This window comes from Jaculus jaculus, chromosome 1 (genome assembly GCF_020740685.1).
Source record: "Jaculus jaculus isolate mJacJac1 chromosome 1, mJacJac1.mat.Y.cur, whole genome shotgun sequence".
NCBI classification, from domain to species: domain Eukaryota; kingdom Metazoa; phylum Chordata; class Mammalia; order Rodentia; family Dipodidae; genus Jaculus; species Jaculus jaculus.
The window spans coordinates 81,149,845-81,175,944 of record NC_059102.1 but is presented as its reverse complement, the minus strand read 5'-3'; the positions used below and the strand labels follow the sequence as shown (position 1 = coordinate 81,175,944).

The following is a 26,100-nucleotide window of genomic DNA, read 5'->3' as shown; positions in this document are numbered from 1 at the left end:
GGATTCAGTTGGTGTTTGTGTCATCAGGAAGTTCATGCATTCAAGTCCATAGTTGTAAGTGGTTGCAGACCTACCAAGTCTGTGGAAAGATCTGAAGATTCCAGTAGTGAGAGTACCATTCATACCAGGAGCATTGAAGGTCCCACAGCACTCCTCCGTAACACACTCTTTGTCTCATCCCACACAGAAGTATGAACAGACAACAGTTCAATGAAATTTGCTGTGTCTATTTTCATATATGAATGTGGACAGAGATACAAGGGAGAAGCAAGTGACTGTCCACATTTGACCATAGTGACAAGACAGAAGCCAAGCTATGTCCTGTGAGTCTCCTGATCAAGGCCATGGAGTGAGGCTGTCTACTTGTGGGCACTGATGATTATGGCAAAAATACAAAGACTTGAGCACCCAGTTAAGAACAAGCACAATGTTTTCTGTTTTCACTTTTTGAGTGTATGTGGACACAGGAAAGCACGGCAGACAGTTGTGTGTCTGTGTGGAGAAGTACAGAGCACTGCAAACACATACCCATCTGAAGACCTGGGCCTGCAAGCCGGACCTCCATGTGTGCTCTCACACTTCTGGCTCACTGGAGAACGTGGCTTCTCTGTTGACAATGGCCACTGGCTACAGTGACCAACACTCCATGTATGGGCCTTAAGGGTGTGATCTTGGAGAAGATGACTCTGGCACTTCTGCCCTGTAAACCGGAGCTCGTGTGGCTTTTTTCTTCAGCTGCCCACACTACTGCCTCAGTCTTGTAGGCTGGAGTGGCAGAGCACTGCGGCTCTTGCCAAGGCTGGAAAGACATCACAGCAGAGAACAGGCTCTGGTTTTATTGCTGCTCCAGACCTCCCTCTTAGGACAGAAAAGCCGGTCTCATGGGATTTTCTTCTTTCTTGGCCTCTGGAATACAATGTCCACAAGAGCTCAATCCTGTTAGGTAGAAAGTAGATATTTGTGAGTATTTTTCAATAAATAGATAAAATTCCTTCAACACAAATACATCCTAGTCACAGACATCATTTATGAAATAACTTCTCTGTATCCAGGCACTTTGCCTGAAGGTCCTTCTGAATGCATGGCCTATATCATACTCCCATTTTGGCTGAGAAAAGCAGGGCCCAGCAAGAATAAGTAATTTACCTCACATTAAGCATGAAGAGTGGCAAATATTGGGATAAACCGAATTTTCATACGGGTCATATAATTTTGTATTGCTTATTTATTTTTCCCATAAAAACAAAACAAGAAACGTTTAGCAGTTGTGAATGGAAATCATGGAGCCGTATAGAATTTGGGATTATAGAGCACATATTCAATAGGTTCTTAAAGAGATGCCCAATATTCTTATGTACTTCTAGGGTCCTGTTTTATGGTTTATGATGTTCTGTGCCTCAGTGAAAGTATGCAGCATTAACTTCTTGATTCGCTGACACAACAGAGGGCTGCACACTTACATTCTCATGATCTTATTAAAGGCTGTGCGCATTCACCTAATACAAATGTACAAGTTTTGCTCAAATCAGTGAGAAGTTGAATCATTGGGTAGTGCATGTAAATACCAGTAGCCAAATTATAGTAACTTAGGCATTTCTTTCTGTACAAAACTACAGCTCAGTAAGTTATTTAATGGCTTCACATATACACAAAATTGGAAGATAACATTAAACTTATGAAACAAAGAAAGCACAGTATCTTGCTGTGTGCCTGTGAGAGGGTATGCCAAAATGGTGTACAGCAGTCCTGTGGAAGTGGTAGTGTCTCCGGGGAAAAGGCCGCTATGAATGAAGGACTGGATCTGTCATGAGAACAGAGGATCTTTTTTCAGAAATGAAATATTACTTTGGTGCTACCTCCTTTAGCTACTATTTTTTCATAAAACAACAGTCTCTCTGTTATCTGTGTACTGAATATAATAGTCCAAGAACATTTAACCTTTATTTTGTCTAGAATCATTACCTGTTATTTTGTTTTGTTTTGTTTTGTTTTTTGAGGTAGGGTCTCACTCTAGCTCAGGCAGGCCTGGAATTCACTATGTAGTCTCAGGGTGGCCTCAAACTCACGGTGATCCTCCTACCTCTGCCTCCCAATTGCTGGGATTAAAGGCATGCGCCACCATGCCTGGCTACCTGTGATATTTTAAGAGAGAAACATGATATAAATATCAGAAGTTGTTTCTATGCCTTTTTTTTTTTTCTCTTTGAGACAAGAGATGGTTGTATGTAGCCCAGAGTGGTCTCCAATTAGCTACATAGCCCATGGATGACCTTGAACTCTTTTTGTAGTAAAAAAAAAAAAAAAAAAAAAAAGGTGTATATGTGTGTGCATGTGGTTGTCAGGGTTTCTTGCCACTGCAAAGTAATGCCAGAGGCATTGTGTCTGACTTTATGTGGATTCTGGAGAGTTGAACCTCAGTCTACAGTTTATAAGAAAGAGCCTTTAGCCACTGAGCAATAATATCCCTACCCCTACAATGCCTTATTGCTAAACAACTAAAACCAAAAAAAAAAAAAAAGGAAAAATTGAGAATACAAACTGAGAATTAAGAAAGTTGCTGGGTTGTTTCTGTCAGTGCGCGCGCGTGTGTGTGTGTGTGTGTGTGTGTGTGTGTGTGTGTGCTGGGCATTGCGTGTTGAGTCTAGGGCCTCGCATCCTGGGGCAGTGCTCTACCACTCTACCACTGGTCTGCTTCTGCAGATCTTTAAAAAAAAAGTTCTGTCTTTGTTTTGTGCACGTGTGTGGTGTGTATGTATGAGGTATGAACATGTGTGTGCAGATGTGTGTCCCATGAGCATGTGTGCAGAGGCCAAGGACATTGTGTGTCCTCCACTTATCATTTTTCTAGTTTATCTCACTATTTTAACATATAACAAAATTTGTATGCTAGGACCAAAGAAATAATTTAGTGGTTAAGGTACTTGCCTGTGAAGCATAATGACTAGGTTTCATTCCCCAGTATCCATATGAGCCAGTCGCACAAGGTAGCACCTGTATCTGGAGTTCCTTTGCAGTGGCTGGAGGCCCCGGCATGCCCATTCTCTCTACCTGCCTCATTCTCTCTAAAGTAAACAAATAAAATATTTTATCAACTTATGTGCTAATAAAACTATGAAAAGTAAATGTGCAATGAATATTTTGAATTTTATATGGAATTAAGCAGATTTTTACAAATCGAACAAACTATGGATCCCGCATTATTCCAATAGTGCTTTCTTTCTTTTTTATTAAACATATTTTTAGAAAATCATTGACAGTTCTCATCCATATACATAATGTATTTTAATCATAATTCCCTCACATTACTCTCATTTGTCCTCCTTCCCTGTGCTCTTTCCTCTGAAAAACCTTATTTCCAACTAGTCCCTCTTTAGTTTTGATGTCTTTTTATTTTCGTGAAGGGCAAATTAAGAAAGATGCATTTTAATAAAATTAAGCAGAAAATCTTCTGAACTGGGAGGGTTCCTGAGTGGGTAGCTCCCCACCCCTTTTTAAAAATTTTTATTTTTGTACCTTCCTCTGTCATCTATGATGACATGTTGACTGGCCCAGTATGGTGTAGGTGATAATAACCACTAAGGAGTCATGAATACGACAGCTGGTTCCTGTCCAGAAGACAGCGTTCCTAAGCACTCCTTCCCATCGTCTGGCTCTTACTTTCTTTTTTTTAAAAAAAAATATTTTATTTTTATTCATTTACTTATTTGACAGAGAAAGTGGGGGAGAGAGAGCGAATGGGCGCGCCAGGACCTCTAGCACTGCAAACGAACTCTAGATGCGTGCGCCCCCTTGTGCATCTGGCTAACGTGGGTCCTGGGGAATCGAACCTGGATCCTTTGGCTTTGCTGGTAAATGCCTTAACCACTAAGCCATCCCTCCAGCCCTTTCTTTCTGCCACTTCTGCAATGTTCCCGCAGCCTTGGTGGCAGAGATGTCTCAATGTAGTGCTGAACACTTACTGTCACTTCTTCCCAGCACTTTGACGGGTGTTGAGTCTTTCCATCAGTCACTTCTAGCTGCAAAAAGAAGCTTCCATGAACGCTAGTGGGAGTTGCACTAATCTATGGGCATAAGCATTGCTGTTTAGAGGGCTGTTTCATAGCCAAACATACCCACTTACCAGAACAACAGTAGTAGCTTTACCTAAAACATCTATGACCTTCCAAGCCACGGGCTTTTGCCAGGTTTTCAGTACCAGACTTTAATTCCCTCTTGCAGAGAATGTTGGCCTCAAATCCAGACAGAGAGCAATTGGGTACATGCATAAATCAAGCTACTATTGTTCCAGTCAGCACATGTCACCTGGCCCGCCATTGTGTAGTTCACTGGGCCCGCTGCTGGTTGAGATTGCTGATGACTTTTCTCCACCACCAGCCTGCACAGAACTTTCTGGTACTATGACAGCTAGTCATCAGGGAGGAGGCTTTTAGTTCAGTTCCAGCTTGACTTCTCACTGTCCCTAACTGATACGTGTCATATATTCAGCCACAGGTTCTTACTCTATAGTTTTGGTGGGGAACAAAGAGCATTAGCAATAACTTGCATTGTTTTGGGGGTCTCATTATCCTCTCTGACCAACAACGCAATCAGAAGTGGCCCTCCCCTGACACTAGGATTTTCCTATAACAACCTATGACTTTGTGTGCCTCATTTTCTCCACTACCCACACTCTTTGTTTTAAAATCTATATTGCTTAATTAGGTAACAAAGAAGTAGGTTTCCAGATGGCTTATTTCTATTGTCTTTAGTTTGGGTTAATCCTCCGCATAGCCCTCCTCTCTTCCATCTCTCTATCTTGGTTCCCTTTAGACCTTTCCACCACTCTCCCTCTGCTTACAAATCTATATATCCGCTTAGGTCTTCCTGCCTCCTCTCTCTTCATTCCCCTTTTGTCTCTTCTTGGCTTGTACTGTTGGCTCATACTCCAGCTTACATACAAATCTAAAAATCAATACTAGCAGCCACATATGAGAGAGAACAGGTAGACATTATCTTTCTGAATATGGGTTCCCTCAGTTACTATAGTATTTTCTAGGTCCATCAATTTTCCTGCAAATTTTATTTTTCTTTACAGCTGAACAAAGCCCCATTATGCATCTAACCTACATCTTCATCATCCATTCAGCAGCTAATGAGCACTTATCAGCCTTTTTTAGTTATTTTTTTTTCTGGCTCCTCAACTTTCATTCTAAATCTCAGATCATTCCCAGACCATGTGGGTGTGTGAGAATTTCATGTATTGTTCAAAAGTTTTCCACTTAAGTCCAAACTTCCTGAGTATAGAAACCCTATGTTGCAGAGTTTAAACAAGGTGAGGGACTAGCAGTTTCTTTATGTGCATTCAGTGCTACAAGAAACAATAGAAATAATTTTTCTAGAAGAATAAAGTAACACAAACTTTAAATCAATTCTGTAAGGTCTTGTACATGCTGATTTACTGGCATGCTCCCATTAACAAAATATAGGCCTTGACTAATGACTTGCTCTGTTATGAAGCACAATTCGTATAATAACATAATATCACAGGGAATGAGCTCAACAGGGATAACAGTGATGTCTGTTTGGCTTGTTTTGAAGCTGAACTGATCATCACTCATCCAACAATAAAATCCTGGCCAGATTCAAGAGGATGATCTTAGGAGACCCTAATGCTCATTTCTTTATCTGGCTACATTCTTTTATTCCTGTGTTTCCATGTCATTTTCTGATCAATTATTACTTCTCATTGACTCCAGGATACACCAAACCTTCCACTTAACATAAAACTTTCAGAACTTTCACCAACCCACCTAATATCTTCACTAGGTAGATGGCATCAAAGTTGTGGTGTTCTTGCTATGGGGAAAACTGAGAGATCAGTTTGGTGCTCTATCTGGAGATGCACAGCAAGTATGATGAAAGCGTTTTTGAAAAATTTTGAGCCAGCCAGATCAGATTGGCAAGCAAGGTAAAAAAAAATTGACTCTTGAGCAGTCTAACAAGAAATATTTCTTAAACTTGTCACACAAAACATTTTGTCATGCTTCAGGCTGTTGAGAATAAATTAATGCACCTAAAGCAATTCTGTTATTAAGCAACAGCCTTAGGATAAATACAGCTTGCAGGTGAGAACTCAGGTTATCACATAGTCACAATCATCATGACTGGTTCAGGGTGAAACCACAGCAATGAGGATTAGTCCACGCTCGCTTCTTAAGAGCTGTTCCTTCCACTAGGAAGATCAAAGAGTATTTGTCAAAGAGAAAACTTCAAACATTCTTTAAAAAGCACAATACACTATTTAAAATGGGATCTTCTCTTTATTCCACAAGGTTTGCAAATGAGGCTATTCTCTTTTATCAACAAATTAGCTCAATCATCTGTGGAAGAGCCTAACACAGAATTCAAGGGCCCCTATGTTTGATGTAGGAAAGAGAAGATTCAAATCACCTCAGCATTAGCCTAAAGGTTTCTTTTGATACTTCTTCTTGAATACTGACCTTGACAAAGATTGTGGGTTTGAAGATACAAGGGCCATAGAAAAGCAAAATTTCTCCTGTGTTATCTCTTAGCTCAGTGATTTTACTTTTTTCTTTTAAATGGGTAACTACTAATTATAACCCTGAGAGTATTTTTCAGGCATAGTCATGAGAAAGGGCCGAATCCATAGCTGAGCATAGCAAGTTCAGACACTGGTGCAAACAGTCACTGGCAGAACTGACATACTTTCTCCAGGTCTTACCTCTGTGCTTCTCCTAGTTCTGCAGTGAGAGGCATGCCTGTCATTTCACCTGTTAATTCTCAGCACATTTATCAGAGCCTATTAGGTGAATAGTATTATGAAAATTCAGTGCTGAGATATTGTAAGTCACTAAGGCAATGCCAAAAGTTGTTTTGAATTTCATCATATTATTAAATATGTATTTGTAACTAAAGCTCAAATAATACCTAAAAAATGAGAAATGGGTACATGCATTTATCAATTGTAGTTGTTTTTTTTTTTTTTTTTTACTTTCTATGTCACCCAGTTCTTTGAATCATCATCTTTGATAGAATTTCATAAGCTTCAGGCTGTCCTACATGAACAATTTTAATCATCATTTAGACTGTCTTGAGCTATGACATCCAATAGAAATACAACATGATTCATTAGACTTTTACCAGGAGTGTTAGCCAAATTTAGAACTTTTCCATATGGGACATGGGACTTTATTATTCCTTATCTTTTGTATTTAATGAAAAACCCAGAGATAATATGGCAAAAGAGTCAGTGTACTAAGAGAATATGTGTTGTACGTGCTTCAGAAAAGATGTGGGGGACCTGTTTTCTTCTTTCTTCTAGTTATTCTGTGAATCAGGCACATTGCCTCAACTCACAGAGTGCTGAGAACGTAGCAAGAGGGAAATAAATACCCAGGGTCGTTATAGCAACACTAGAAACCATGGTAGCAATCAAACCCAGGATATGTGAGTCCAAGCAGGGGTTTGGGTGAAGATGCTAGGCAGGAAGAGGACATCAGGGATAGAGGATGTGACAGGATCAATGGCTACAAACACTCACCTATAATGCTGTGAATATAAAAATGCCATGTTTACATGGAGAAATATTGTCGGTTACTACACAAAGCTTTGTTGAGGAGGACCAGCATATCATTGGTTAAGAATGTAGGACCTTGGTTGTTTCACCAGGATTTCTCTCCCCCATCAATGAACACTAAGCATGTAAATGAGTCTTTAAACCTTCATATACCACAGGTTGCTTATTGGAAGAAAATGGAACAATGGTTCTGCTGTGTCATAGTGTCAGTGAAGGAGGAATAGGAGCAAGAGAGCTTTTGTATAGGCAGCCAGCCAGGGACAAAGGCCCAAGGAAAATATGTATAACACCTTGACTGCTCTGGCAGGACTAGAACTCACATCTCATCCAAGATGGCTGCAAGCAATTCCCCAACAAAAGCTTCCTACTTCAAGTTCCCCAGGTTTAGCATACCTGAGGGTTAGACCCTTCTTAATCAGTCTCTTGACTCCTCCATCTAATCAGGGGCTCCATTACACACCTGAGTCTGATGATGAGGCTCATCCTAATTGGATATTTAACCCATAAATGGGCCTTTGTGTGTGTGTGTGTGTGTGTGTGTGTGTGTGTGTGTGTGTGTGTGTAAATCTCTTGATCTTTTTGGTCCCTTTCCTGATTCTCCTGGTCATTGATTTCATAAGCTCAAGTGCTTCCCAGCTGGAAAAGGGGAAGATTTTCTTTGTTTCCATATGTGTCTTGTTCTGGGAGATCTCTTGTCTAACTACATGTTCTCTCTCTCTCTCTCTCTCTCTCTCTCTCTCTCTCTCTCTCTCTCTCTCTCGGCTCTCTTCACTTTCCTAGTTTTTGATTCCTGGCTCCCACTGGTAAGCTGGGAAGGGGAGGATTTCTTCTTGTCTGGGAACTTTCTTGCCTTATTTTGAGGTGCTTTCTTGCTTTGTTAACTATATGATTTCTCTTTTAGTGCCAAGCCCTTTACTCTCTGTTTTATTTTTTATTTTATTTTATGTTTATTATGAACATACTTTGTATGGGTACATCATGTGTTGGTACTCTTGCTCAACTCCTCAATTCCTCTGTGGCTTCACCTGGGCCTTGGCTGAAAGGCGAGGGGTCGTTTATCTCATTGCATCTCATTACCTTCTGAAAAAGGAACAAATACTCCAATGGACAGTGAAGTCAGCATAGGTTAAATAGGATAAATATTACTAATTTAGGGAGATTTTGATGGATGAAGCCCCTCTTTTAGCGAAAGACTAGTGGGAGCTTAAAATTAGAGAGCATAACCTTTGTCTCCATAGGAATCTGACCTGGTTCCCAATTCCAGATATGGGTTCCTTTACACTGAGTGGATCTCTTAGCCAATCAGAAAGCAATTGGTTACTCACCAAAGCAGTGTGCCCCTATTACACTGGAGTGTATATCATGTCAGGTTGGTTGCTTCTGAATAACTTAGAACTCTGCTTGCTCACAACTTTGTTTGCTACTTTCCCCCAGTAGCTCATGTAGAACTTTCCAGCACTAGATATGCTGTCTGCACACTTGCTCTCTTTCACATTCTAGCCAAGTATCTCTGTGTTCTGTCCCTAGGCAGCATATGATGTCTTCAGAAATACGGTCTTACCTTTTACCTCAGCTGGATAATCAAGTGTGTTGCCAGAAGTCTGTCTTGTATTTGGGGACTTTGTAGGTCTCTGTAATCAAAAGCTCTATGTGGGTAGGGCCAATTTTTGCTACTGAGAGTTCCAGGCCAGAGTTAAAAAAATTTTTAAGGTTTGGCTTCATTCCACCCTCTCCAGGACCCTTCTTTTCAGATGTTCCCCCTATACTACTATTGAGGATTAAATCTTTTAGTCTACCTTCAAGGAAAAAAAGTTCCTGTAGTGCCAGTTCTTTGTGGGTTTAATTTTGTGTTTTCTTCCCTCCATCCTTCTTTTTCCTCCCTCCCCAATCCTTTCCATCCCTATTTTCTGGGCCTCAAGTTGCCTATCAGGTATGCCAGTGACTGAAGGACATCCAAGTTAGGAGCCACAGATGTGTGATAATATGTGACATTTGTCTTCCTGTGAATCTATGTTCGCTGAAAATGATCTGTTCTAAATCTATCAATTTTCCAACAAATTTCATTGTATCACTTTTTTCTTATTTCTGAGTAGAATTACATGTTAATGATTAATTCGTCCAATGATGGAACCCTGTGTTTATCTCAGTTATTAGCTATTATGAATTGAGCATTTATAAGCATGGTTAAGCAAATGTCTGTGTAGCAAAGCATGGCACATTCAGGGTAAATGTCCAGTAAGGGAATAAATGTTGGCAGTTCTATATTCATTTTTTTTTTTTCAGGATTCTCCACTTTGACTTCCATAGTGGTTCTGCAAGTTTGCATTCCCACCAACAGTGAATGCGGGTTCCTCTTTCCTCACATCCTGTCCATCATTTGTTGTGCAGCGATATTTTTAAAAATAATTTCCATCCTTACTGAAGTAAGGTGGACTCTCATGGTTGTTTGAATTTGTATTTTCCTGATGGTTAGTGATGTTTAACATTTTCTTAAGTATGTATTAGCCATGTGAATTTCTTCCTTGGAGAAATTACTATTTCGTTCTCTACTCCATTTTTGAGGGGGTTGTTTGATGCTTTAAAAGTTTGAGTTCTTTGTAGATTCTAGATACTGAGCCTCTATCAGTGGCAAAGATGGCAAAAATTTTCTCCTATTCTGAGGGTAATTTATTGGCTCTGCTTATCATATGTTTGTCTATACAAAAGCTTTTTAAGTTCATGAGGTCTCATTGTTTAAGTGATTGTTTAAGTTCCTGGGCTCCTGGAGTATTATCTAGGAAGTCCTTTCTCACTGCTCTATTGTGGATAGTTCCTCCTATTTTTTTCTTCCATTACTTGAAGAGTTTCAGGTCTGATATTGAGCTCTCTAATCAATTTGTAGTTGGTTTTTGTGTATGCTGAGCTGAGTGGATCTAGTTTTATTTTTCTACATGTGGTTATCCAAGTTTTTCCAGAGCCATTTGTTGAAGATGCAGTATTTTCTCCACTCTACATTATTGGCAGCTTTGTTAAAGATCAAATGTTGTAGTTGAACTACTGATCTGTCATTCAATTCATTTCCACTAGTATATGTCTGCTTTTATGCCAATACCATGCTGTTTTTGTTACTATGGCTTTGTTGTGTAGCTTTAGATCAAGTATGGTGATACTTCAAGAAGTGTTTCTTTTGCTGAGGATATGCTTAGATATCTGAGGCCTGTTGTAATTCCATATGAATTTTGAGATCACTTTTTCTATCTCTGTGAAGAATGATGCTGGGATTTTTTATTGGCATTGCGTAACTCTGTTAATTAGTAGAATTGTAATTAAAAAAATTATTTATTTTTATTTATTTGAGAGCGACAGACAGAGAGAGAAAGAGGCAGATATATATATAGAGAGAGAATGGGTGTGCCAGGTCCTCCAGCCCCTGCAAACAAACTCCAGACACATGTGCCCCCTTGTGCATCTGGCTAATGTGGGTCCTGGGGAACCGAGCCTCAAACCAGGGTCCTCAGGCTTCACAGGCAAGTGCTTAACCGTTAAGCCATCTCTCCAGCCCTAGAACTATAATTTTCACAATATTAAGTTTAACTATACAAGAGCATGGGAAGTCTTTTCATCTCATGTCCTCCTCAATTTCTTTCTTGAGCATTTTTTTTTATGTTTTCATTACCTTTCATATCCTTAATTAGTGTTATTCCAAAGTATTTGAATTTTTGTGGCTATAGAAAATGGGATAGCCTTGCACATTTCTTTTTCTGTATATCTGTCCTATGCATACAGGAAGGCTTCTGATTTTTTTTTAAATAGTTAATTTTATTAACAGAATATTTACATTTTAAGTCCTTATTTAATCATAGTGAATGTTCCAAGTTTAAAAAGCATTAGGCAGTAACCACACACAAGATGAAAACAGTGTAAACTATACAATACTTTATGTACAATTTTTACAAAGTAACACTTTTTAAATAACTGGACACAAAAATATACACTTTAGAGAAATTCACATCAATAATTGTATAAAGCTCTCTTCTAGGGTCCTGAAAATTTAGGACAAACATTAGCTCTGTAAATAAAGTGTTACTGTGACAGTCCTGAAAGGCCACTATATATATTTATCTACATATAGATATCACATTGACGTTTTCAAGGCTACCAGCTTTACTATAGAATTTTTAGATTATGTATTCAAGTGTTGAGATTTTTATGATTATGCAAACATTAAAAGAATAGTAGTATAAGAAGCAGAACAGATTTGAACAAATCTGAACCAGCACATATATGGACAAGCTCCAGCCACTCCAAGTTAAAGTCTAAATGGCCATCTTTTCTGCAAAACAGTAGCGAATAATGTTTAAAATGAAATTATGGCAAAAAAGCTTAAAACATGATTCTGATTTAGTACATTTTTCTCTTTTAATGCAAACAATTCATTTACCATTTCTTTATTCTAGTGCAGCTGCATTAAGGCTTTGAATCATTTGACTCAAAATTTTTACAATATTAAAATCTGACTCGGGATTTTACAATGTCAAACAGGTCCACAGCTATACTCCCTACTCTGTCTCACTGAGTGAGCATCAACAGAGGTAAAGCTCAACACCTTAAGGAAATGGTAGTAGAGACATATGCTAACAGCTAAGAGTTACATATATAGTTTTTAATTAAAGGAAGTGTCATAAAACAGTTTAGTGGCAAGAGATTGGTGCTAATAAACAAAGGTTTCTTTTAAAAAAAAAAAGGTAACATCTTTGGAAAACTGTCCGGTTCATTCTTTAGTTCCCACGGAGTTCATGCAAATACATTTCTTAGGACAACCTTAAAGTACACTTTAGATGGAAATGGAATGTACATCCAGAACTACAGGTGAAAACTAAGACCTGGGTGCTGATAGAAAAATCTTCCTGATTTTGGTCCTTACACATTTGTGTCCTGGAGCAAAGGTTCTTTGGCCTCTCCTGGCGCTTGTGTATTGTGAGGATGGCTGTGGCTGCCACAATGCTTTCTCCAACTGCTGGACCTTAAACTTAAATTAGTATGTTCCGGAATGAACAAGGCAACAAGCAGAGCCAGCAGTACCGAACAGGCTCCAAAGAGGAAGGAGGGACCGGGGATGATGGAGTTCTGTTCAGAGTGGTGCTGAGGGCTTGTGTTTGTCCCCAAGTCTGTTCCTGTGATTGGCAGTTCTTTAAGTTCCACATGGAATATGTAGAAAATAAATCCATAAAGGGCTGGTCCCAGACCGTTACATAATCCTCTAATTCCTGTTATCATTCCTTGAACAACACCCTGTTGATCAGCATCAGCAGTTCGGGAAACAAGGGCACTAACAGCAGGAAAGGTAATGCTGGACATGGCTGCAACTGCCCCAGCAGCCCACATCATCCAAGGTTCTGAACCAAAGCCATACCATGCCAGTTGTAATATTTGAAATCCTAGACCCAATAAAATGGTGTTCTTATTTCCAATTGACCTCATAAGCAAACTCAAGACTATGGTCTGTGCAATAATAGAAAGCTATGAAGGCTGCAACACTTTCTGGTGAAAATTTCATTATCTGTCTGAGGTACAAGAAGAAGCTGGAGTACTGGCCTGCCTCGGGCAGGTAAGAGAGGAACACCGTGATACAGATGAGCAGCACGATGGAATCCTGACCCACTTTCTTTAAGGATGCAAAAGGGTCAGCCTGTTCCCAGGAAATTGGTGCTCCCCATGATGCTAGCCGCATCTTCTCAGGCAGTGACTCTGGCACAGCCACAAGTATGAAGCAAATATCAAGCAAAGCTATTGCTGTAGCCAAGACCACCACTAAGGTATCCCCGTACACTCGTCCAAGGTAAGCTCCAATAGCAGGGCTGGTAACTAAACTTGCAGCGAATGTTGCTGAAACCAACCCATAAGCCATACTTCTTTCATGCTCTTGAGTTATATCTGCTACGTATGCAAATACCACAGAGAATGTCACTGCAAAAACCCCAGAAACAGAGATAACAGCAAAATACCACCATGGGCTGATTTTCATTAAAGGGATTGGAGCACATGTGAAAAAAAACCGTTAGCAGCAAGAAGGATTTTTGTCCCCAAACATAAGAAAGAGCACCAATAAGGGGGCACTGAGGAAGGACAACAAACCCTTTACTCCTTGAATTAGGCCATTCATCAGAAATGTATGTTTAGGGAAGGTTTCATGTAATACCACCAACGTTGGTGCCGTTAATAGTCCCCAAGCAAAAAACTCCAGAAAGATGACAATAACCGCATGATAAACACTAGGAGAACCAATTCCTTGAGGCGTGCCTCCGTCCTTAATGATGATCTTCTTGGCCAGCATGATACTGCGGTTCGCGGCCCGTTTCTTTTTCTTTCCCTGGGTCATTTTTCCATCCTCGACTCCTGGCGCTGCTGCAGCCGCCACTACTGCTGGGCCAAGCCTCTCCGGGAGCCCGCCGCCATCTTGAGGGCCCCAAGGCTTCTGATTTTTGAGTGCTGATTTTGTATCCTTCCACTTTGATGAAGGAATTAATCATCTTTAGAAATTTTGAGGTAGAGATTTTTGGGTCACTTATATACTGAATCATGACTTTTGCAAATAGGGCTAATTTGACTTCTTCCTTTCCAATCTATATACCTTTTATTTATTTCTCTTGTCTTATTGCTTGGGCTAGGACTTCTAGAACTATGTTGAGGAGAAGTAGTAAGAGTGGGCACCCTTGTCTTGTTCTTGAGCTCCATGGGAATTCTTTGAGTCTTTCCCCATTAAGTATATTTGGGCTTTAGGTGCTTTGTACATAGCCTTAATTGTGTTGAGATATAAACCCTCCATGCCTAGACTCTCCATTAATTTTGATTATGAAGTCATGTTGTATTTTGTCAAAGGCATTCTCTGTATCTATTGAGATGATCATATGGTTCTTCTGATCACTTTATTTATGTGGTGTATTATGTTGAGCAATTTTAACATGGTGAACATCCCTGCAACCCTGGTGTGAATCTTGCTTGGTCAAAGTGGATAAAGTTTTTGATGTTTTGTTGAATTCAGTTTGTGAGGATTTTGTTCAGGATCTTTGCATCTGTGCTCATCAAGGGTATAGGCTGATAGTTTTATTTTCTTGTATCTCTGTCTAGATTTGGTACTAGGGTGATGCTAGCTTCATAAAAGGAGTTGAGGAGCATTCCCCACTTTCCAATTAAGTGAAATAGTTTGAGAAAATTTATTCTATTTCCTCAGTAAAGATTTGATAGAATTTGGCTGAGGAACGATCCAGTCCTGGACATTTCTTTTGGGGGAGACCTTTTAAAAATAATTATTTTACTTTTCTTTATTGGAGAGAGAAAGAAAAAGGAAGAGAGAGAGAGGGAGGGAGGGAAAGAGAGAGAGAGAATGGGCATACCAGGACCTCCAGCCACTGCAAATGAAATCTAGATGTGTGTGCCCCCTTTGTGCATCTGGGTTATGTGGGTCCTAGGGAATTGAACCTGAGTCCTTTAGCTTTGTAGGCAAGCACCTTAACCGCTAAACTATTTCTCCAACTCTTGGGGGGATTTTTGATTGCCTTTTCAATCTCAATGGATGTGATTGGTTCATTTAGGAGATTAATCTGCTCTTAGTTTTGGTAAGTAGTATGTGTCTACTAATTTATCTATTTTTCCAGATTGTCCAATTTTCTGTAGATGTTTTGGATGTATGTCCTGATGATTCTACCAATTTCAGTCATGTCTGTTATGACTTTTCCATTTTCATTTCTGATTTTGTTTGTTAATTTTAGACTTTTCTTTTTGTCATTTGATCAAATTGACCAAGGATTTATCAATCTATGTATATTTTCAAAGAACCAGCTCTTCATTTCATCAATTTTCTTAATTGTTTTGTTAATTTCCAATTCATTAATTTCTGCTCTGATCTTACTTCTTTCTTTCACTCCAGAGCTCTTACGGTTGGAATCTTCTCATTTTTCTAATGGCTTTAGTGGATTGTTAGGTTATTAATTCGAGATTTCTCTCTTTGTTTTGAAGGTACTTATTGCAATAAATTTTCCCCTTAGGACTGCCTTCATTGTACCTCATAAGATTTTTTTAGGTTGTTTTCATTATTGTTCAAGTCTAGCAATTTTATTTCTCCTTTGATTTCTTCCATAACCTATTCATTATATAAAGGTGTGTTGTTCACTCTTGAGGAGATCATACAATTCCTTATATGTCTCTTGTTGTTAATTTCTAGATTTAAATCATTGTGATCTGACATAATGCAAGAAGTTCTGTCAATTTTTCTGATTTTATACAGGTATGCTTTATGGCCTAATGTATGATCTATTTTGGAGAAGGTTCCATAGACTGCTTAGAAGACTGCATATTCTATAGAATTGGGTTAGAATGTTCTGTAGATGTCTGTTAGGGCTAGTTGATCTATGGTGATGTTGAGTTCTATTATTTGATTTCTGCTTCGTTTATCTGTCTATGGTGATAGTGGTTATTGAAGTCCCCAACTATTATAGTATTGGTATTTATTTTTGTTTTGTTGTCAAGTAGGTTTTGTTTTATAAACTGTGGTGCACTTGTGTCAGGTGCATTTATTTCCATGATTGTGATGTCCTCTTGTTGGATCATTCCCTTCGTCAGTAAGATATGGGCTTCTTTGTCTTTTCTGATTACTTGTGGTTTGAATTCTATTTTAGCAGACATTAATATAGAAACACCTGGTTCTTTCTTATTTCTGTTTGATTGGAATATCATTTTCATTTCTTTTACCATGAGGAAGTATCTGCCTTTAGTGGTGAGGCTGGGTTTCCTGAAGACAGTTGGTAGAAAGGTCCAGTTTTTTTGATCCAGCCTGTTAATCTGTATCTTTTGTTAAGTGAGTTAAGATCATTAATATTTAAGGTTATAACTGAGGTTTGATTTAATCCCTTCCATGATGGGGTGCTTTCTGAAGTTTGGTGCTATCTTGGGCTTTGTACTTTTTTGATCCTGTTCTAGTTTTGGTTATTGTGATCTTCTTCTTGTAGGTTTTTGAGATTGGATGTTTGACTCTTCTGTATGGAGTATTTCCAGAATTATTATCTGTGGCTTTGGCTTTGTGTTCACATAATCATAGAGTTGACTTTCATCATGCAAAGTTTTCTCTTCAACATATATTATGAGGGATACTTTTGTTTGGTACAAGAGTTTGCATTGGCAGCCATAGCTTTTTAGAATTTGAAGTGTTCCATTCCAGGCCCTCTGGCTTTCAAGATTTCCACTGAGAAATCTAAGTAATTCTGATGGAATTGCCTCTGTATGTAATGAGTTGTTTTGTTCTTTCTACTTTAAGCACTCTCTTCATTTTCATTGTTGAGAGTTTTCACTGTGATGTGCTGTTGCAGTCATGTTCATATTGCTTGCAAACAACACCAGACTAAGAGCAGCTTGTGGGGAAAAAGATTACTTTAGCTTAAAGACTTGATAGGAAACTCCATACTGGCAGGGGAAAATTATGACATAAACAGAGGGTGGAAATCACTTTCTGGCTAACATCACATGGACAATAGCAACAGGAGAGTGTACAAAACTCTGGCAAGAGGAAGATGGGTCTAGTGCCCATAAGCCCACCCCCAACAATTTATTGCCTCCAGGAGGTATTGATTCCAAAATCTCCATTATCTGGGAACCTTGTATTTAAAGTACCTAAGTTTATGGGAAGCATCTGAATCAAACCAACACATGTGCTTTGGAGAGTTTCTTCTTCGGCTCTATCTCTTTGGTGTTTTGTGAGCTTCTTGTATCTGGATGGGCTGCTTGTGAGATTGGGAAAATTTTCTACAATGATTTTGTTGAATATGTTCTCAATGCCTGTGGTCTGGATTTTCTTTCCTTCTGGTATACCCATGATCTGGATTTTGGTCATTTTAGGGTATCCCACCTGTCCCTCATATACTGTTCACATAATTTTTTTCCATTTTTTTAAATTTTTATTAATATTTTCCATGATTATAAAATATATCCCATGGTAACTCCCCCCCCCCACTTTCCCATTTGAAATTCCATTCTCCATCATATTACCTCCCCATTACAATCATTGTAATTACATATATACAATATCAACCTATTAAGTATCCTCCTCCCTTCTTTGCTCTTCACTTTATATCTCCTTTTTAACTTACTGGCCTCTGCTACTAAGTATTTTCATTCTCACGCAGAAGCCCAATCATCTGTAGCTAGGATCCACATATGAGAGAGAACATGTGACGCTTGGCTTTCTGGGCCTGGGTTACCTCACTTAGTATAATACTTTCCAGGTCCATCCATTTTTCTGCAAATTTCATAACTTCATTTTTCTTTACCGCCTAGTAGAACTCCATTGTATAAATGTGCCACATCTTCATTATCCACTCATCAGTTGAGGGACATCTAGGCTGGTTCCATTTCCCAGCTATTATAAATTGAGCAGCAATAAACATGGTTGAGCACGTACTTCTAAGGAAATGAGATGAGTCCTTTGGATATATGACTAGGAGTGCTATAGCTGGGTCATATGGTAGATCAATCTTTAGCTGTTTTAGGAACCTCCACACTGTTTACCACAATGGCTGGACCAGATTGCATTCCCACCAGCAGTGTAGAAGGGTTCCTTTTTTTTCCACATCCCCTCCAACATTTGTGATCATTTGTTTTCATGATGGTGGCCAATCTGACAGGAGTGAGATGGAATCTCAATGTAGTTTTAATCTGCATTTCCCTGATGACTAGTGACGTAGAACATTTTTTTAGATGCTTATATGCCATTTGTATTTCTTCCTTTGAGAACTCTCTATTTAGCTCCATAGCCCATTTTTTGATTGGCTTGTTTGATTCCTTATTATTTAACTTTTTGAGTTCTTTGTATATCCTAGATATGAATCCTCTATCAGCTATATAGCTGGCAAAGATTTTTTCCCATTCTGTAGATTGCCTCTTTGCTTTTTTCACTGTGTCCTTTGCAGTGCAAAATCTTCGTAATTTCATGAGGTCCCAGTGATTAATCGGTGGTTTTATTGCCTGAACAATTGGGGTTGTATTCAGAAAGTCATTGCCAAGACCAATATGTTGAAGGGTTTCCCTTACTTTTTCCTCTAGCAGTTTCAGAGTTTCAGGTCTGATGTTAAGGTCTTTAATCCATTTGGACTTAATTCTTGTGCATGGTGGGAGAGAAGAATCTATTTTCATTCTTCTGCAGATATATATCCAGTTTTCAAAACACCATTTGCTGAAGAGGCTGTCTCTTCTCCAATGAGTATTTTTGGCATTTTTATCGAATATCAGGTGGTTATAGCTACTTGGGCTTACATCTGGGTCCTCTATTCTGTTCCACTGATCTACATGTCTGTTTTTGTGCCAGTAGCATGCTGTTTTTGTTACTATGGCTCTGGAGTATAGGTTAAAATCAGGTATGGTGATACCACCAGCCTCATTTTTGTTGCTCAGTATTATTTTAGATATTCAAGGTTTTTTGTGATTCCAAATGAATTTTTGGATTGTTTTTTCTATAAGAAGAACCTTTGGAATTTGGATAGGGATTGCATTAAATGTGCAGATTGCTTTAGGTAAGATTGCCATTTTCACAATATTAATTCTTCATATCCAGGAACAAGTGATGTTTCTCCATTTTCTAGTGTCTTCTGCAATTTCTTGCATGAGTGTTTTAAAGTTCTCATTGTAGAGATTCTTTACTTCCTTGGTTAGGTTTATTCCAAGGTACTTTATTTTATTTTATTTTTTTTGATGCAATTGTGAATGGGAGTGATTCTCTTATTTCATCCTCTGTGTGTTTGTTGTTAGCATATATGAAGGCTACTGATTTCTGTGTATTTATTTTGTATCCTGCTACATTGCTGTAGGTTTTGATCAGCTCTAACAGTTTGCTAGTAGAGTCTTTAGGGTCCTTTATGTATAAAATCATGTCATCTGCAAATAATGATAACTTGATTTCTTCCTTTCCTATTTGTATCCTTTTTATGGGTGTCTCTTGCCTTATTGCTATGGCTAAGACTTCCAAAACTATATTAAATAAAAGTGGGGACAGTGGACACCCTTGTCTTGTTCCTGATTTTAGTGGAAAAGCTTCCAGTTTTTCCCCATTTAGTAATATGTTGTCTGTAGGCTTGTCATAAATAGCCTTTATTATATTGAGATATGTTCCTTCTATTCCCAGTCTCTGTAGTACTTTTATCATGAAGGGATGTTGGATTTTGTCAAATGTTTTCTCTGCATCTAATGAGATGATCATGTGATTTTTGTCCTTCAACCCGTTTATGTAATGTATTACATTTATAGATTTGCGTATGTTGAACCATACCTGCATCTCTGGGATAAAACCTACTTGGTCAGGGTGAATGATCTTTTTGATATACTCTCGTATTCTGTTTGCCAATATTTTGTTCAGAATTTTTGCATCTATGTTCATGAGGGAGATTGGTCTGTAATTTTCTTTTTTTGTTCTATCTTTGCCTGGTTTTGGTATCAGGTGATGCTAGCTTCATAGAAGAAGTTTTGTAGGATTCATTCTTTTTCTATTTCCTGGAAAAGCTTAAGAAGCAATGGTGTTAGCTCTTCCTTAAAAGTCTGGTAAAATTCAGCAGTAAATCCATCCGGGTCTGGGCTTTTTTTTTAGTTGGGAGGTTATTGATAACTGTTCGGATCTCCATGTTTGTTATAGGTCTATTTAAGTGATTAATCTCATTTTGATTTAATTTAGGTAGGTCATATAGGTCAAGGAAATCATCCATTTCTTTCAGATTTTCATACTTTGTGGAGTATATGCTTTTATACTATGTCCCTATGATTTTTTGAATTTCTATAGACTCTGTTGTGATGTTACCTTGTTCATCTCTGATTTTATTAATTTGTGTCTCTTCTCTCTTTCTTTTGGTCAGATTTGCTAAAGGTTTATCAATCTTGTTTATCCTTTCAAAGAACCAACTCTTTGTTTCATTAATTCTTTGGATTGTTCTTTTTGTTTCTATTTCATTAATTTCTGCCCTAATCTTTATTATTTCTTCCCATCTACTGATTTTTGGTTTGCCTTGTTCTTTTTTTTCCAAGGCTTTAAGGTGAAGCATTAGGTCATTTACTTGCGACCTTTCTAATTTCTTAATGTAGGCACTTAAGGCTATAAATTTACCTCTTAGAACTGCCTTCATTGTGTCCCAGAGATTTTGGTATGTTGTGTTCTCATTATCATTTGACTCTATGAATTTTTTGATTTCCTTCTTGATTTCTTCATTGACCCATTCATCACTTAGTAGTGTATTGTTTAGTTTCCATGATTTTGTGTATGCTCTATAGCCTTTCTTGCTACTGATTTGTAGTTCAATTCAATTGTGGTCAGATAGAATGCAAGGAATTATTTCAATTTTCCTGAATTTGTCAAGATTTGCTTTGTGTCCTAATATATGGTCTATTTTAAAGAATGTTCCATATGCTGTTGAAAAGAATGTATATTCTGCAACCATAGGATGAAATGTCCTGTATATATCTGTTAAGTCCATTCCTTCTATTACCTCATTTAGTCCAGTTGCCTCTCTGTTTATTTTTTCCCAGGATGACCTGTCAGTTGATGAGAGTGGGGTGTTAAAGTCACCCACCACCACTGTGTTTGGTGTTATCTGTGACCTTAGTTCTAATACTGTTTGTTTGACAAATTTGGGAGCCCCCATATTAGGTGCATGTATGTTTAGGATTGTAATGTCCTCCTGTTGGAGTGTGCCCTTAATCAATATAAAGTGACCTTACTTATCTTTCTTGACTAATGTTGGACTAAAGTCTACCCTGTCCAATATTAGGATAGCAACCCCCGCTTGCTTTCTAGGCCCATTTTCTTGATACTCCGTCTTCCAACCTTTCATCCTAAGATAATGTCTATCCTTTGTAGAAAGGTGAGTTTCTTGGATATAACAAATTATAGGATCCTGCTTTTTAACCCAGTCTGCAAACCTATGTCTTTTCGTTGGGGCATTGAGGCCGTTGATATTAAGAGATATTATTGAAAGGTGTGTATTTATGTTTGCCTTTTTTTTTTTTTTTTTTTTTTGTGGTTCCGGTTCTACCTGTGCTCTTTTAACAAGTATTTGAGTATTGCTTGTTTTTTCTAAATTCATTATATGTGTGCTTTTCCTTTTCTTCAGCATGGAGGATTCTATCAAGTATTTTCTGTAGAGCTGGTTTTGCCTTCAAATACTCCTTTAACCTGCTTTTGTCATGGAATGTCCTTATTTCTATGACTATTTGAATGGATAACTTTGCAGGATAAAGTAGCCTTGGTTGACAGTTGTTATCTTTCAGAACTTGGAATATATCACTCCAAGCCCTCTGGCTTTAAAAGTTTGTGATGAATAATCTGCTGTAATCCTGATCGGCTTACTTTTATAGGTAACTTGATTTTTCTCTCTAACTGCTTTCAATATTTTTTCTTGGTGTGTGTGCTTGGAAGTTTGATTATAATATGGCGAGGAGAGGTTCTTTCCAGGTTTTGTCTGGCTGGGGTTCTAAAGGCTTCCTGTATCTGTATTGGCACCTCTTTCCCAATTTGGGGGAAATTTTCTGCTATGATTTTGTTGAAGACACCTACTATGCCTTTGGAGTGGAATTCTTCTCCTTCTACTATGCCCTGAATTCTTATATTGGATCTTTTCATAGTGTCCCGAATATCTTGAAATTCCCACTCATACTTTTCTATAAATTTGTCTTTCTCTTTGTTGGCCTGTATTAGATCTGCCACCTGGTCTTCTAGCTTAGATATTCTGTCCTCTCCCTCATCCATCCTACTGGTGAGATTTTCTACAGAGTTTTTTATTTCATTAACTGTGTTCTTCATTGCTAGGCATTCTGACTGGTTTTTCTTTATTATTTCTATTTCCTTATTTATGTCTTGTATTGCCTTCTTTATTTCATTAAATTGGTGTCCTGCATCTTCTTTGATTCCTTTGATTTCCTCTTTGATTTCTTCTTTGATTCTTTTGATTTGTTCTTAGACCTCTTTGAACATATTTATAATCATTCTTTTGGACTCTTTCTCAGGCATTTCCTCTAACTTGTTCTTACTCGAGGACATTTCTGATGCATTAATAGTTTTAGTTGGATTTATATTGTCTTGCTTTTTAGTGTTTCTTGTGTTATAATGTATATATTTTTGCATCTTGGATTAAGTTAATGCTTGGATTTTCTAGCTAGCTAGGTATTCTTACCTGTATCAATTGATTTGATGTAATATATTTTCAGGGTAAGAGCTTAAGGTGTTAGGTGTGGCTCTTAAGACTCTCAGAGTATCTACAAAGATGTTCTTAGGGGTTGAGTTTCCCTACTATAGGAGTATTCAAGCAGGCTGAGTGAAATAAAATATAGGTATATTCTAAAATTTAACTCAACACTGTACACATTCAATCAAAAACAGCCCCGAGTATGTATGCAAGAGTAGTTATTATAACAACCAGATCCTCTATCAACAAAGAGGTTAAGATTTCTGGTCTGTTGAGGGATCCAAGTCAGCTTGTGACCAAGTGAGACCCTTCCCTGGTGCAATCCCAGTTACCTTGGATGATTTTGGTCTCCGTCAAGTTGCTGCCTGGGTCGTCGGGTTGCTGTTCTGATTTCTGGAGCTGGGCACTGGCTTTTCCTGCAGGGCAAACCGAGCCTGGCAAGTGTGGCCCTGCAGATCAGCACCCCTGCTGCTGGAACTGCTGCTGCTCAAGCTGCCACCGCTGCTGCTGAAGGTGCTGCTGCTGGACCCGCTGCTGCTGCCACCTCTGCTACTGCTGTAGCTGCCACTGCTGGAGCCACCACTGCTGTTGAAGCTGCTGCTGCTGTGTCCACTGCCACTGCTCCCACTGAAGCTGCTGCTGCTGGGTCTGCCGCTGCTGCTGCTCCTAGGTCTGCTGCTGCTGGGGCTGCTGTTACCAGTGCCGGAGCCACTGATGTTGCTGCTGAACTCTGCTCCTGCTTGGGTCCCGCTGTTGGCTCAAGTTGGCATGACTGGGTCCCGGGACCGCTGCTCTGTTCACTGGAGCTGGGCTCAGGTAGTGGGGGAGGGGAGGGACCTTCAGCTGCTCTAGTTCTCTCGCTGTTCCACATGTTCTTCTACCTCGCAGTCTGCTCCTCCTTTGCTCACTGCTGCTCTCCCTTCACGTTTCCTGAGTTGCGGAGTGCGCCCGTGTGAGGGGAAGCTCCCGCACCTGGCTTTTACTGTGGCTGGAGCTGAGCCTGGCGGCTTTCTGGTGCACTGCCGCAGTGGCAGTTGGCCGAGCTGCCAGAGCCCATTTTGCCAGCCTGTGTGGGCTCCGGATGCTCTGGCTCTCTTCTACTTCTCCACTGCCGCTTCAATTTCCTATACACCTCACTTTTTAGTAAAAGTTTGTATTTTGCTGAGTTTTTTTGGTCTTTTTTCCCCCCTAGGCTGCTTTGGCGTGGTACCTATGCCGCCATCTTAACTGGAAGTCTCATATAATTTTTTGAACTTAGTTTTTGGACTCCCAATCAATTTCTTCTGTCTCATCTTCCAGCTCAGAGGTTCTGTCCCCCAATGTGTGACCCTGTTAATGAGGGCTTCTAGAGAGGTTTTAAAAAGCTCTATTTGATTTTTGTTTTCTGATGTGTTTTTGTGCATTGTGTCCACCTCTTTTTTGAGGTACAATTTCAGTTCAATGTCTGATTTTCTTGATGCTTCCTAGAATTCATTTTTCATTTGATTTTGTCCTCATTAACTTAATCAGCTAATTATTGATATCTTCTATTTGTTGACTCGCCTTCAATTCATTTATCTCTCTTTTCAGGCTTCTCTGGATTTCTTCAATTAAGTTAAGCCTATTGATATAAACTATGTGCTCTAACAGACAATTCTGCTCAATTTATACAATTATTGTCTTTTTGATGATTTGCTTTCAGTTTAGCAATTCACTTGGTTAAGGTCAGTTTGCTGGTTGTGTTCTCATTTTTAGATTAAATTTTTGTTGTTTACTCTGTTTTCATTGAAGGCTTCTATTGTATAATTAGGCATCCTTGGTGGAGATCTCTCACTTTTCTTACTTTTTTTGCATTATGGTCTATCCATCTCATGGTAAATGTCTTATTTTATTAATGAAGAAGCAAATATTTTTCCTTATAGAATCTTCAGTGAGTGTTCTGGTTTAAATTTGAAGTGGATTGGTGTAGGATGTGGCTATAACTGGAGTTGCACAGATTTTGGACATTGGAAATGCAACAAAGATACCTGCGGAGCTGGGAGATGGGCAGGTAACTGGGAGCACTGTCCTAATCACTCAGGGTGTACCCTCAGGCACAGGGTATCTGGGAGTTTGGGCCCCAGGTTCTGGTCAGACAGAAAGCTGGGAACAAAAGACCTGTTTCCACAGCATGGATGCATGCAGGTTCCAGGCCAACCTTTGCCAGCAGCAGGAATTTCAGAGCTGGGAAACTAGGAGCTGAGGAACTAACTGGGAGCTCTGGCCTATTCACTCCATACAAACCCTCTTGTGTAGAGGATCTGTAAGATGGGGACCCAGGGACTGTTCAATAAGGAAGCTGGAAGAAAAAGCCCTTTACTATCTTTTAACCCTCTCTGATCTCTTATGTGAAGGGTGAGGGTGACCTTGTTGCTTGGGCTCTCCTGCTTTGCTTTGTGTGTGTGTGTGTGTGTGTGTGTGTGTGTGTTTGCCTTCTATGGAGGCATTTTCCCCAGAGATATGAAGGAGATTTCTCCATCTCCCCTCTCCCTTTCTAGGTAGGCACCAGGAATAATTCCATTCTGGCTTGAGCCTTTCAGCTAGTCTTCCTCCTAGAATCTAACTCTCCCTAAAGGAAACCTTATCATAAATAATTTGGTTTTTAAGAGTCTGTATTTTCAATTCTTTTATAATTGGGTAAGAATATAAAAGTTGGGGTTCATAAGCATGGGATCTCCTGCATCTTTATGGAATTTAATCCCTCCTTGAGCCCAAATCCTACATCATTAGAGGATAAGTGTTTTTATACCTAAGATATGTGTAACAGTGCCTGGTCAATAGTGGAGCATGGAGCAACTGCTTCTGTTACATGTTCTAGTTGAAAGGTTGCATTTCAATGAGTGATAAGAGCAAGCAAGAGAGAGAGAGAATGAAAATGGGCACAACATGGACTCTTGCTATTGAAAACAAACTCCAGACCAGACACACATGCCACTTTGTGCATGTGGCTTTATGTTGGTACAGTGGATGGCAGGATTTGAAAGAAGTGCCTTTAATCACTGAGGTACCTTCTCCAGCATGTTAGGTCAATAGTAGAGAAAAAACAAATGAAATTAAATACTAACTGAGGGCTAGAGAGATGGATTAGCAGTTACAGCACTTGCCTTTGAAGCCTAAGAACACATGTTTGAATCTCCAGGCCCCATGTAGTCAGATGCATAGTGAATCAAGCATGCAATGTCTCACATGTGCTCAGGGTGTTCACACATCCAGAGTTTGTTCACAACAGCTAAAAGTCCATTCTCTCTGTCTCTCTCTCTCTGTGCCTGTGGTAATTTGCTTCAGATGTCCCCCATAAACTTAGGTGTTCTGAATGCT

The 26,100-nt window shown here is 39.1% G+C and overlaps 1 pseudogene; it reads right to left on the bottom strand.

The window, feature by feature from the left end:
- Positions 1 to 11,913: 11,913 nt before the first annotated feature.
- Positions 11,914 to 13,934, bottom strand: LOC123464040 (annotated as a pseudogene).
- Positions 13,935 to 26,100: the final 12,166 nt, after the last annotated feature.